Raw genomic sequence first — 15,619 nt, forward strand, 5'->3', positions numbered from 1 at the left:
GTTTTTTATGGTGCAGGGGGCAGTGGGGAGATGACAGCTCAGGCCTTAATGACAGGTCTGATCTCACGTTAAATTTCTGCCGGTAAATGGTTCGTTGCAATCGTCGGTATGCTTAGTGCATTTCGAATTGTCCTCATTTCAATCGTAGTTTCTCGTTTGCATTCCATTTTCGTTAGCTGCTAGCGTTGTCGGAAAATGGCCTTTAATGCATGCTACGTTTCAAAATTTCCTCGTTAAAGGGTTGTTAAAGGGTCGTTAAAGTTTTGTGCATCTGGGCCTGAATCTGGCTCTGAAATAACCTGTGGGAGCTCAGCTAAACTCTGTCCTCTGCCCAGAGAGGGCTCAGACAGCAGAGCCTGGACCCTTGTTTTGTCAGAGACTTCTGTTTAGTGCTGCACCTGACCCACTCTTTTCCACCCCCCACCCCCACCCCCAACACAGCAACTCACAGGACAGGAGGGCTAGATGCCTGCTTTCAATTCCTAACCATCACCAGTCTCCTATCCCTCATTCCCACTTCAGTAACTCCTGTTAGTCTGTCCAACTCAGATTGTAGAATATATTAGTTTATGCTGATTAAGTCTGCCCTAGCTAGATCCTAAACTGTGCTGGATGGGAAGGCTATTGTGCTGCATGCAGAGTCTAACTTCTTAGGATTTCAGGTTAATTTTTGAAGAATTTGAAGAGGGGGCTATCTCTGTTCTACATGTGTGACTGCAAGGCCAAGTGTCTGAATAGGGATCTGTTTGTTAGATTCTGAAATTTTGATAACACATTGAGGGGCATAATTGAACGAAAACGTATATCTCCATGGGCGTTTATCTCCGAGAACGGGTCCGTGAAGGGGCGGACCGAACCGTATTTTAGAAAAAAATAGACGTCCATGTTTTATTCGACAATTTGTGAGCTGGGCGTTTTTGTTTTTCAGTGATAATGGAAAATGAAAGCGCCCAGCTCAAAAATGAATAAATCCAAGGCATTTGTTCGTGGGAGGGGCCAGGATTCGTAGTGCACTGGTCCCCCTCACATGCCAGGACACCAACCGGGCACCCTAGGGGGCACTTTTACAAAAAAAAAAAAAAGGTAAAAGAGCTCCCAGGTGCATAGCACCCTTCCCTTGTGTGTTGAGCCCCCCAAATCCCCCTCAAAACCCACTGCCCACAAGTCTACACCATTATTATAGCCCTAAGGGGTGAAGGGGGGCACCTACATGTGGGTACAGTGGGTTTGGGGGGTTGGACGACTAATAAGCATTAAGCAGCACAATTGTAACAGGTAGGGGGGGATGGGCCTAGGTCCACCTGCCTGGAGTCCACTGCACCCCCTAACAACTGCTCCAGGGACCTGCATACTGCTGCCAGGGAGGTGGGTATGACATTTGATGGTGAAAATAAAAAGTTGTGAAACATCATTTTTTGTGGTGGGAGGGGGTTAGTGTCCACTGGGGGAGTCAGGGGAGGTCATCCCCGATTCCCTCTGGGGGTAATCTGGTCATTTAGGGCACTTTTTGGGGCCTTATTCGTGAAAAAACAGGGTCCAGGAAAAGTGCCCTAAATTCTAGCTACAAACGCATACTTTTTTTCCATTATCCCGAAAGGCGCCCATCTCTCCTCGGCCGATAACCACGCCCCAGTTCCACCTTCACCACGCCTCCGACACGCCCCCGTCAACTTTGTACGCTTCCGCGATGGAGTGCAGTTGAAAACGTCCAAAATCGGCTTTCCATTATACCGATTTATTCGTTTTTGTGAGATAAACGTCTATCTCCCGATTTGGGTCGAAATCTAGGCGTTTTTCTCTTTCAGTTATAAGGTGGATTGTTTTTCAGAGTTGGCAAGACTGTCTGTTCTCCTAATTCCTGGTCTGTGTGCTAAGTTATATTTAAATTTGTTTATTAAATTTTTTATAACAAGCAAAAACAAAAATCTTTCCTTGTAAAGTAACACAGAGCCACATTATTACAGGTATTAATACAGCAATTAAATATTCTCTCTTCCTTAGACCACAACATTGGTTAAGGGGGCGATAGGTAACAAAGGAGAATTTATAGGTATCTAGTACAACAAAACTCGGCTTAACCTGATAACCGTATATTAAAACTGAAAGTTATTATTTCTCTAACGGACTGCTTAGTTTTTTCTGGTCCAAGAACAGCCGTAGCTGTGATGGTTCTAGGAAAATATACTTATTCCCCAAATATGTGATCTTACATTTACAGGGATATGCCAACATAAATGTAGCCCCCAAATTTTTTAACTCATTGCGCAAGCTCAAAAACATTTTTCTTCTATCTTGGGTAGACCTAGAAACATCCGGGTATACCCAAACTTTTTGCCCATGAAATAGTTTAGAAGTATTTTTAAAGTATAAATTCAGTACATGGTTTAAGTCCTGCTCAAAAACAAATTGAACTATCAGAGTTCCTCGGTCTTTAATCTCGCAGGCAGAATTTTCCAGAAAGTCAGTTAAATTTTGTTCTATTTCCATTTGACCTTTAAATTCTTGATTCTTGACAGGTATATAAAAAACCTTATTGCACGGAGGAATACTAGTAACAGGAATCTGTAATATTTCATGCAAGAAACTTTTAAATAGGTCAATTGGATTCAGTAGTGGAGAACGTGGAAAATTCAATAGCCTTAAATTCAATCTTCTGGTATGGTTTTCCATTTGTTCAATCTTTCGTTGTATCTTAATTTTTTCTTCAATCAAGGCTCCTACTGAAACCTTAATTTCTTTCATTTCTGTATTGAACTGATTCACTTGGCTTGCGCAATCCATTTTTACCTGCTCCAATGAGGCATCAATTTTCTCAATCTTACTCACTATTTGATGGATTTCAATTGTAGATTTCTTTACAGCCACGGTCAAATCTTGAACTGCTCTCCAAACAGCCGTTAGGGTTGCCTCCTCCTGAGCTCTCTCGGGCCTCTCGGCCTCCCCAGACTTCACAGCAGACAACTCGCCGACAGGTAGCGCCGCTTCGGCGCCTTCCGCGTCAGCCGCGCTCCCATCGTCCACTGCACCGGCCGGGCAAGGAGGAGGATTCAGCTCCGGTGGTGTGAGCGAAATCTCCAGTCCAGAAGATCCGGGTGCTCCCTCACCCAGACCCTTCAACGGACTCACCAATCCGGTATCAAATGGTATTTGATGTAGAAAGTTATCCAGCGTTTGCTGCGAGGGGGAAGATGTTCTAGCCAGCGGCAATTGGCTTCTTATCACCCCTTTTCGTTTAGTATGAGGCATTATTTCAGGAATCTAGTAGCAGCGTTTCTGAACAAACTCTCCACACCGTCAGGTCGCCATCTTGACACGCCCCCTCCAAGCAACGAACAATCTGTGCTAAGTTATTTTTCTTCTATACTGGTGTAATTTTTTCAATGATGCCATGGCTGGTAAAAGGGGTGTGTCTACTTTGGGGGCGGAGCCATAGTGATCCCGCCTCTGGATGGGTAGGGGCGCCAACTAATAGACTGCAGGAGGGCGCTAGAAACCCTAGGGCTGGCCCTGGGGTCACATGATCGTTTTTTAAACCTGCACTGTCAATAATCTGGCCTCCAGCTTCTGGATCAGTTGAAACCTTCGAAGGGAGTTCTTGGGTAACCCTTTATAGAGTGAGTTGCAGTAGCCTAGAGGGGCATTTTTGATATGATGTTCAAATGGCGAAATAAATATTTATCAGAAAACATCTAAAAGTGCAAGTCCATAATGGAAGAAAAAACTAAACATTTTCTGATATTCGAAAATACAGAAAAAAAATGTTTTGAAAGAGAACGCACCAAAAATGTCATACATGTTCAGAGATCCGCCAATCAAAAATACACTGCGCAAAACGTACAATAGCAGTACTGGTCACCATATTGAGAAAACATCTGTGGCAATGACAGGACTTTTCCTCCATGCAGAAAACATGCATATATACCTCTGCATGTGGAGGAACATTTCTCAGTGGACACAGTCATGTCTCTGCATAGGGAGCCAAAATTTCACTTTCCCAGAGATAGAGCTCCTGGTTCTACTGTACCTCAGGCACAAAAAACAAATATTTAAATACCACCACCACCTGTCCCCTCACAACATGTCCACGAGGGCATGGAGAACCATCAGAGACACCCTGGCAAGGTGAGTATGCAGCATTGCCCCTCAGGATCACAGCACCATTCATGTGCAAGCACCATACATAGGCAGGGTCACATGCACTGAGGTACCTTTGTTGTTGCAATACATGTTATTGATTAAAAAAAAAAAAAGAAAAAAAACATTGCTCAAATTAGAATGTAATTGTATCGATTCTAGGCTAAGAACTTGACTGTGAGATAGTTCAATTTTAGTTAAAATAAGTTCTTTTCTATACCTTCTGTTTAGGGTTTTTAAGGAGGAAAAGGCTTCTGCTGTTCAGTATGCTTTTTGACTTTAGCGTATCGCTTTGTCAGCTGCCGCCAAACTGATTTCTTCATCAGCCTAAAAACCTCCTGGGGCAGAATTTTTTTTTTCTTTTTTTATATTTTTAGATACATTTTTCTATTTATTTCAGAATCCATTTATTCTTTATCTACATTTCCCTTGTGTTGTGTGAAGGGCAACACCGGTACTTTTCTAGTTGTGCTGTCTGTATTGGTATGAAATTAAAATGTTCAAAATATCCAGTGACAACTAATTATAGGATCCCCTCCACATGCAATGCTAAAATGAGGGACTGCACATATCTAGACCCCCTCCCTGCATCCTGGCCCATCCTACATACTGATGGACATGTTGGCAGCAGTTAACTAAAGTACATTTAGCCATCCAAAGGAACAAATGCTTTACTCTACTGCCCATCCTCACCTCTCAGCAACACTGCACATGCACCACAGGAAGGCCACCATGTCACTCTTTGTCTCCGTGGCCACCTCAGCTCACACAGTACCTGTGCCTGTGTAATGCATGCCCACACCCTCAGCCCTCCCCACCCTGGTGCCATCTGTCACAGGCTATGTGAGGACCATTGCACAACATGCTGTCCAAAATAATAATGTACGTACCCATCACCTGAACCCTGTCTTCACCAACTTGTGTTTTACAGACACTTCAGGATACACCAGGACCTTGAGTCACTCCAGTGCCGGTACAGGTGCAGCTGGTGAGAAGATCCTACCCTAATCCACGCATGAGAGAGCATCTCAGGGCCCAGCTTAAGTACCACAGGCATAGTACCTGTATAACAGCTCTGTCCCTGATCAAAGCCTGAGTATGCAGCTAGCCCCCAATACAGTGTGCTCACAACCCCCATATCTACAAGAATGTGTTGCAGACGACCCCCAACATATGAGATGGCATGGAAAGGAAAGGGCGGAGAGGGAAGCCCTTTGGACAGCATACTCCAGTGATCAATACAAAAGTGGCCAGCATGTCACACACACTTACCTGATTTCCAGGGTTCAGCTACCTGATGCTGCAGAGATAGAATGGAGAGCAAATGAGTTAGTTTCCCAGGTATGGAACATTCCAGGCAGATGAGAAGCCAAGAGCCACCTCCCCTTTAGCAACATTGAGGGTGAAAAATGGTGTCTAAATCACAGAGGTCATTATCAAAAGAAAAACATCCATCTCCCAAACATCTTCAGTGCCCAATAAAAATGAGCATCTTGGGATTTTCAACCCTCTGCATCCTACAATTGCTATGGCACTCAAAAAGAAGGCTCCGAGCAGGAAAAGCAATTTCAGTGATGGATTTAGCTCATTGTCAAGGAGATCATGGCCTGCTATGCCAATTTCTTTGCTTCCAAGGGGCAAACTATATGCACTTATACCAAGAGCAAAGAATGGGTCGCCATATGTGACCTGCTTAATGTGGATACCACACATACAGAAAGATAAAGGACATCAAAAGAAAATGGAGGCAGCTGAAGAGGTTTGTGAGGCACAAAGCTTGGGCCAACCCACCAGGTGCGGACAATATGAACCTCACACCTATGGAGCACAAGGTGGTGTATAGCCTCTTTTCCCAGGAGGGCATTCATGGCTTGAGAAGTCAGAACACCTCAGAACAGGCATTTTACCTGGGGTATTTGAATGATCAGCTGACCAAGCCCACCAATCCAACGCTCCTGATGATGTCATATTAAGGAAGTCCATTGAATCTCGCAATTTAGACCAGTTGGTATTACCATCTGTAACAAAAATATCCATCGTTGTTCTTTAAAATTAAGAGTCTCTCATTGGAGGGAGAAATAACACACTGTAAATGATATTCATTGGTGAAATTTAGATCAAGTAAACAAGGGCTGGGAGGGTGGAAATCATGAGAGTATTCTTAATCAATTATTGACATTAATTGGCACCAATTAAAGATTTGTGCATGCATCTGGCTGTGTGCTAGTTTATAATACTGGTCACCCAAATCCCATAGTACGCAACCCAAAAGAGTGTATGGCAATGGGAAGGACATGAGTGGGTCAGGGGCATTCTGAAAATGTCTATGCAGTGTCATGGAATACTGGGGTTGCGCGCCCAAATTGGGCATCAGGAATTATACCTAGTTTCAACAGGCTTAAGTCCTGGCACCCAAATATGGGCACAGGAATAAGCACTCAGCACTACTCTATAACAGGTGCTCTGCCCAAAACACCTTTACAAAATAGCGCTGAGCACCAATTTTTTTCCCAGCACTGATTTTGGAGCGCCATTTTCTGAATCCAGTCCTTTTAAGTATAAACAGCTGGTTTTACAACCTATGGAGTATGATAGGCCAATTACGTTTTTCGCATTGTTACAGAAGATGCCTAGATTTTGGCATGGATCTCTAGGCGTGCTATATAGCAGGGGCGTAGCCAGACTTTGGCAGGTCCAGAGCCCAAGGTGAAGGGGCACATTTTAGCCCCCCCCCGGCGCCGGCACAAACACCCCCCCCCCCCCGCCATTGCCGACCCCCCCCCCCCCCACCGCCACCACCACCAACTTTGACCCCCCCCCGCCGCCAACCCTCCCCTGCCGTCGCCTACCTTTGCTGGCGGGGGACCTCAACCCCCGCTAGCCAAGGTCCTCTTCTTCCTTCCTTCATTCTGTTTCTGAGTCTGACGTGCAGGACGTCAGACTCTGTTTTAATATAGGGGTTCAGGGACCTCAAATCTGACTCCATCTCTAAAGAACACTAGTACTGGGGTAATCAAGAAGTTGTGAAGTTCTATAAGGAATTGACACTGAGAGAGACGTTAGGTCTAAGGAAAAGATACCAGCCTTATGACAAACTGGATTTAGATTACAAGTTATACAATACAGCGAAAGATAGCCTGATACAGCAAAAGCATTTATACTTACAGCCTTTCATCATTAAGTGAAGCCCACAGATCATCATTTGGGATGAGGAGTTTATTTGCCAAGATACAAGTCAAATCAGTGATTGACAACAGGCATGTACAATCAATTAATTATAGGAATATAATAATCCAGCTGCAAACAGGTGTTAATTAGTTCCTAATCTTTTATAATTTCTTTTACCAATTAAAGGTTTTACAAGGGAAAGCAATTAGGTAATTTGTCAATTCTGCTGGTTACATTGGTTTCCCTTGGAGAGAGAGAGTGCCAACCCTTCTCTCTAGCTTAAACCAGGAAATACCCTGATTTTTATAGGTGCCCTCAGGATATGGATAATATGACAGTAGATATACCTGATTGGATCTATGCTAATGTCATGGTTACCACTGATTGGCTCATACTAATGAGTAGCTTTTATCTTGCTAACATGGTTTTGTCTTTAGCTCGCTTGACCACAAATCTTAAGCAAGACCCTGCATCCAGCTACACCTTTCCATTCTCACACCATGGCTGACCACAATGTCACTCTGTCCTTTGGACCCCCACCCTTGTGTTTCCTGTTGTTCTCTGCAGTTCTCCAACACTGGGAGTTCAAGCAAGAGCCACACAGGCCTGTAAGCTTTTTTCCTTCATTTTAGAGCCTGAACCAAAGTCTAGGCAGGGGACCAAGGCTCATAGCTGTAGCATTTTTATACATCTCCCCCCTTTGAAGGCCTTTAGGAAAGGGCTTCAACAATATATGGTTTGACAACTTATAGTAGGCCAAGTCAATCATCTAGGCCTTATGTTCACACCTCAGAACAATAAGACTAGTACCCTGATCGAAGGCTGTCTTAGGTTGGGACACTTAGTCCTCCTTACCCGTCATGGCCAAACGATCTTTCTGAGCACCAGGGAGGTGGACAGTATAAGTATAAGAGACATTATTAAGGGGAGTCTTTGTGTTCAAGATTGCCAATGATGTAGCTAAGAATAGGCTGAGGGCAACAGAGTAACATGGTAGCAACATTTTCTGTAGGTACATAGATCTTCAAAGGAAGAAATTGGGATTTGTAATACCTGTCTAAGTACCTAGCAAGTTTGGAAGCATGCTAGCTCCCTCGGGCAAATTTGAAAGTGCAAAATTTCCATTATTGCTATCATTCCAGAGTAGCTCAATCACTCCTATGGTACCATAGCAATCAGTGTTAAAATTTAAACAACAGCATGTTGAATTAAAGAATTTAGAAAGAATCTTTTGTATTTACAACATAGGGAACAAAGAGAGGAAGGTATATGTCAACATATAGGATACCATTTAGTAGGATAGGTTGCATATATGCATACATGGTATAATTAATCCAGCCAATAGATCATTGTGGATTTAAAGTCAGCTGCAACCTAATTGAGCATTTTAAAATCATGTGGCATCCCCCCTAGGAACTCTAATTGAGTCTCTCCTTGGAGAGGGCTAGAGGTGATGGGAATAACTACTTGGACTAAGGCAAACTGGCCTTGTCAATATGAAGGCAGGGTTGGATAGGACTAGCCTAAAGGTGCATTGGGTAGGTAAGTGTTAATCATGCCAAAATGAAAGTACACAGAAAATTAAATCTAAAGACAATAAGAGCTGAATTACAAATGTCCTTCTACAATGGAAACAGTGTCATTAGCAACATAAATTAGCCTAAAGGAAGCACTAAGAAAATAAAAATAGAACCTTTCCAATAGACAGGGTTAATCCTAGACTAAAAATAAATCAAAATATGAGTCCATAATGTCCATAAATAGCAACTATGAATCTCAAATTAATTATCTCCTGATTGGCTTGGCTGTATTGTGCCGGAGTTCCTGGTTCTGAAATGTCTCCTGTTGTAATTCTAAGTTCTGGACTTTACTGAAGGCTGTAATATTCTTCAGGTGAAATCAAGGTGTATAGTTCTCAGGCTTGGCTGTAGTAGAGGTCACAGCATCAACTCTATCTGGGTATACTTTCTATGGGCTAAGTCTCCCATATTCAAGGAATTGGAGGTTGCATAATCATCAGCAACTCACAGAAACAGAATGAAGCCTTGCAATCTGCAGGGCTTCATTCTGTTTATGTGAAGTCTGACGTCTTGTACATTGTACGTGCAGGATGTCAGACTCAGAAACAGAACAAAGGAAGAAGAGGACCTTGGCTGGCGGGGGTTGTGGTCCCCCGCCAGCAAAGGTAGGCGACGGAGGGTTGTCGGCGGGAGGGGGGGTCGAGAGGGTCGGCGGGAGAGGGGTCTATGGGGGCCCAGGCCCCCGTGGCCCCATATAGCTATGCCCCTGCTATATAGTATCTGGGGGTAAGTACGCATTGTGGACACTCTATCCCGCTAGCATGTTCCAATTATTTCTCACTAACTGGTTAGTGCATGCATAACATGGGAGCTCTTAGCGTCTCCTAAATAGGAGGTGGAAATGCTCCCACGTCAATTTTTTCATACACTAATACAAACATTAGCACATGACCTGAAAGAGAAATACTGGAAATTGTCTGTTTCCTGGGCATGCTAGAAATGGGCTTAGTGCAGGGGAAAGTCTCACATTAGCATGCACTAAATCTATGTACTAAGGGGTCCTTTTACTAAGCTGCGGTAAAATGTGGCCTGCGGTAGTGTAGGCACATGTTTGGGGCATGTGCTGGCCTAGTTTTTACCGTGTCTGCAAAAAAGGACTTTTTTAATGGGACGAGAAAAGGGCGTGCAGTAAAACTGAAACCAGTGCGCGCCTAAAACCGGCCTGAGACCTTAACGCCACCCATTGATCTAGTGGTAAGGGCTCACGTGCTACACACGTGGTGACTGGTCGGCACGTGCCAACTGCCAATTACCGCCAGAAATGCTTCATGTGGGAGGAAATAATAAATCATCCAGGCATTATGGGCACATGGCTAATATGAACTTACTGCCAGGGGGGTGCAGTAGCCTGGTTGTAGTCTCATTTTGGTACATGCTGCACGCACATGGAGCCTAACGCACCTTTACAAAAAGGCCCCGAACACACTTTAGTAGACATACCCCTATGTGTGTAAGTGCTTATGCTTATTTATTTATTTAAGTTGAATTTATTTACTGCCTTTTTTTTAAACAAATTCGCCCAAAGCAATGTAGATATAGCCATAGACAATTACAGAGGTATAAATAATCAAATTTCAATGTGCATTATGACATAGTATGTTATTTACAGTGTCAACACAATGCACATTAAAACACCTTAATCAACAGCACAGGGTGTGAGCTTGGTGGAAGTGTTTAAATTACTAGATTCGAAAGAGTGTGGGTGGAGGGGATCCAACTTAAACAGGTACTATTCACATGCAAAACACTGAAATTATGTTCTCACATAACCTGCAGTTCAAACAAATGAGCATATTTATGTATCTGTTACATATTTGAAATAATTGTTGTAATGATTTCTCACACTTATTTACACACCAAGAAGGGTGGCAAAAGAACCATACCTCCAGGAGCCAGATGAGTGAACTTAGGTGCCCCAGACTAGTATATGAATGTACAGATACTCCTGGTTTCCAGCTTCTCGCCTTTACTTGTTTCAGCGTTATATCTTCTTCATCTTGGCACTAATCTGCTGTGTGGCAATCCTCTGTATGGTGCCGATTCTCAGGACAGTAGGAGAAAGAAGGAGCATCCTTCTCTCTATCAGACCAAAACCAAAAAGAGGCAAACATCCATACCAGATGAAATCGTATAAAAAAATGCACATAAGTGTTGAATTTCACAACATTTCCAGAATTCATTATATCCGTTAATATAACAATAATCAGTTGATAAATCTTGTCTCTTTTCTGCATTGTGAATCTATCAATCTGTTACTCTCAGCCACTTCATCATACTACTTCACTACTGTTGAAATTCAAACTCCGTATTTTTAATCTAAACTGTAAGCCACATTGAACTCAAACTTGTTGTTGGGATAATGTGGGATACAATTGTCATAAATAAATACAAATAAATAAATAAATAAAACTGGAGGTCCATGGGGAAACAATTAAGAAATAGAGCTGCAAAAGTGATTTTGAACACCAGAGAAGTAAGCATAATTTCTTTCTCAAGCGCTCTTCCAAAGCCTATATCCATATGAGTGGTTAGCTGAGATGTGTGACTCGGAGGGCCAGATGCACTAAACCTAATGAGCCAGCAATGTGGTTTTTAAAATAGTTCTAGCCGGTTTAGAGTGCAAGTAGTAAAATGAGACATGCACAAAAGGGTTCTCTGAGCCATTTTCCTGTCACGGTAGCAGCTAACGAAAATGGAATACAAAGCTATTATAATGAGCTAACCACTATTAAAATGTGCATGCAAGGCGATGCACAGCTGTTTCCGACCCCATGCACAAAAGCAGTCCGTACCTTTACCATGGAAATTTTAACGTGAGGTCTGGACCTGTCAGATCTTCATTTTCACAAGTAGGAGAAGGGGAGAAACAAGGCAGGGAAGACGGAGCACAAGAAAAAAAGTACACAGGCTTACACGCAGCTTCTTTGCATGTATGAAAGCCGTGCCATGATTCTTTTTTCAAATGACATTTTACTGGCAAGAAATGGGGGGGGGGGGGGGCAGCATAAAAGTAATGGTGACTTACCAAAAATGCAAGGAAGACAAGGGTCAAACAGCCTCAGCTGGGAAACAGCATCCCCTGTGCTAGAAGCACAACAGAGAGGGGCTAAACCAATTGGACTGTGTCAGCCTGGGATGTCCCACCCACTCACTACTAGAGGGGGACACCAGGAAGTTTGGATCCAATCAGCTCACAGCTCTAGAGTGATGTCATCAGGGAAGCCCTGCAGGGAGGAGAAGTTGGGACAGCAGCCAGCCAATGAGAGTCCATCTTCAGGGAGATGGGCGTTCCAGGCTGTCAGTCTGCCAATATAAGGAAGCAGTGGGAACAGCTAGGGGTGGAACCAAGCCCTGATGCTCATTCCTCAGAGTTCAGAGCCGAGAGCAGCAGAGAACCCAGCAGCAAGGAGGCAGAGAGCCCCAACACAGGTCTGTCCATCCAAAAAAAAAAACACACCTTTGTGCTTGCAAAAAAAAAACAAGGGCTACATCTACTGCTTTCATACACGCAGTTTGTCTGCTTATATGAGAGCTATCTGTAGCATGCGCGGCAGTGATGTAGCCACAGGTGGGCTTGGGTGGGCCAGGGCCCACCCATTTATGGCTCAGGCCCACCCAACAGTAGCACATGTTTAGTGGTAACTGGTGGGAATCCCAAGCTCCGCCAGTTGAAGATTTCCCCCTGATGGTAACAAAAACGCTACTTTCCACGACACTGGCACCTGCGCATGCTCAGTTTTCAGTGCATTCCTGCTGCCAAGGTGGAAAGAAGCGTTTTCCCACCAGCTGAGATTTTTTTTTTTTTTGGAGGGAGGGAGAACACTTGGTGCCCACCCAATTCTTGCCTAGGCCCACCCAAAATCTGTTGTCTGGCTACGCCCCTGATGCGCGGAGCAGCCACGCATAGCGACTGACTGTTCTGCGCATACTCAGCTTGTTGGATTATTTGTAGTAAATAATTAGCAGATTTTAGTACACACAGCTTCAGCTTTAGAAATGTTAATTTCTTTCTTCATCTCTCTCTCATTCACCCCTGAATAATTCACTGCTGAGTCACTTTAAAGTTGAAGTAACAAAACATCTGTTTACTCACAGTTTGTAGTTAGATTATAATCAGACAGGCTTATATATACATATTACTATACATTTGTATTATCAGCTCCTTCCATGTGCTTAGATGGTAATGGATGCTCACACCACCATAGATCCTCTCAGGTTAGGAGAGATCATGAGCTCCATGTGCTCCATGTGCTGCATGTGCTGTGTCTGCTGTGTCTAACCCCCACAGGAAGTTGCATAGCTGTGTGACCTCTCTAAGTAATTTACATCAGAGGTCACAGAGTAATCACAGAGAAATAATAGGTGACAGGCAATGCATGTAAAATACAATTACATTCCAACAAACCCCTTCTCATGCATAACTGTCATGCAATTATTTATTCATACAAAGTCCAAGCTTTATACGCAGATTCACAAAATGTTCTCTGGGTAACGGTTTGGTCATGATGTCAGCTGTCATCTCACTGGTGTGACAATAGTGTAGACTGATGACCCCTTCTTTCGCCAACTCTCGCACGTTGTGGTATTTCGTTGCGATGTGCTTGGTGCGTGACTGAACCTTGTCATTCTGTGACAGTCGGATGCAGCTCTGATTATCTTCCATTATCTGGATTGGTCTCTGTTCAGCTATTCCGAAATCCAGCAAAAGTTTTTCAATCCACATCAGTTCTCTGCACGCTTCCGATACGGCCACGTATTCAGCTTCTGTAGAAGACAAACTCACAATACTTTGTTTATGACTGGCCCATGAAATTTGTACATTTCCATACATAAACACATATCCACTTGTGGATTTATAATCAGAATGATCCCCTGCCCAATCTGAATCACAGTAACATATTAGTTTTGGATTACTATTGGCTGAAATCTTTAATTTACAATCAATGGTACCCTTTAAATACCTTACCATCCTTTTAACTGCAGTCCAATCTGATTTGGTAGGTGAGCTGACCCTTCTGCTCAAAATTCCTACTGCATTTGCTATATCAGCCCTGTATGTGGTAGCTAGATATAAAAGCTTACCTATGGCTGATCTATATTGGATGTTATCTGGTAAAGGTTCTCTTACTGTTTCATCCTTCAGAAAATCAGTGATCATGGGAGTGCTTACAACTTGGGCATCTTGCATACCTAAACTTTCAATAAGCTCATTTATTTTCTGCTTCTGGCTTAGAAGATAAGAACCATCATTTTGTTTCTCAATTTCTATACCAAGATAGTATGACACATTACCAAGTTCTTTTATCTCAACATTGTGGTTTAAACACTTTACAATGTCCTTGTACTCTTGCTCACTTTTGCTTGCAATGAGCAGATCATCAACAAAAGCTAAAATGTATGCATATTGTCCATTTAAACACTTTACAATGTCCTTGTACTCTTGCTCACTTTTGCTTGCAATGAGCAGATCATCAACAAAAGCTAAAATGTATGCATATTGTCCATTTGTGCACCTAGTGTACAAGCATTTATCTGCTTCACCTTGCTTAAATCCTAAATTTGTCAATATTTCATGCAATTTTTCATTCCAACATTTTGCACTTTGCTTTAATCCATAAAGACCTTTGTTTAATTTACACACTAGCTGTCTTTGTTTTGTATTTATGAAACCTGTTGGCTGTTCCATGTACAAGTCTTCAGTTATTTCTCCATGAAGAAACGCTGTTTTCACATCAATGTGGTTGACTTGCATGCCTTTTGAGACTGCAATGCTCAGAAGTGTTCTGATTGTCGTGTGTTTCACTACAGGTGCAAACACTTCATCAAAATCTTCTCCATATTTTTGAAGATATCCCTTTGCGACTAATCTGGCTTTATACCTTTCCACTTTTCCTTGTGCATTCCTTTTTAACTTGAATACCCATTTGCATCCTATAGCTTTCTTGCCAGGAGGTAATTCTGTAAGAATCCAAGTATTATTTTTATCCAATGCATCAATTTCTTCTTGTGCAGCTTTACGCCATTCAGCAGCTTCTTCTGCTGACATTTTCTCAATCTCATCCCATGTTAAGGGCTCTTGAGCTTCTGCTGACTTTGTTAGGTAAGACAGTCTTAGGGGTGGAACACCTTTGTTTTCCCTGGATGAGCGTCTGACAACAGGTTGGTCTGACCTTTCCGCATCCTCTAAATCTGAGAGTTCTTCTCCAATTGATTCCCCTTCTCCAACTGTACTGTCTTCTTCAATGATCCTTTCTGTGTCTGCTTCCTCTGTCTGTTCCTCGTTAGATACAGATGAGTTGCTTTCAGACATCTGCCTTGGTATGGCATTTATATACACTGGCATGTCTATTATGGTTCTAGTTTCATATTCTGGATGATAAGGCTCATCTGGGATAATCCAGCCTTTATCAACCCTTTTGTTTTCATCAAAATATGTAACATGTCTTATGCCAACAATGCCAGTTTTCAGATTCAAAATTCTATATCCTTTGTGTCCTGGAGCATAGCCAACTAAAATGCCCCTTTCTGTTGTGGAATCCAGCTTATGCCTTCTTTGCTTTGGTACATGAGCATATGCTGTACTTCCAAATGTTCTTATGTGTGACAGGTTTGGCTTCCTACCATGCCATGTCTCATGTGGTGTGCGCTCAGCGCCTTTAGTTGGCATTCTGTTTTGTAGGTACACTGCTGTGAGAATGGCTTCCCCCCATAGTCTTTTAGGGAGATTGCTATCTGAC

This window comes from Microcaecilia unicolor, chromosome 7 (assembly GCF_901765095.1).
Source record: "Microcaecilia unicolor chromosome 7, aMicUni1.1, whole genome shotgun sequence".
Classification (NCBI taxonomy): domain Eukaryota; kingdom Metazoa; phylum Chordata; class Amphibia; order Gymnophiona; family Siphonopidae; genus Microcaecilia; species Microcaecilia unicolor.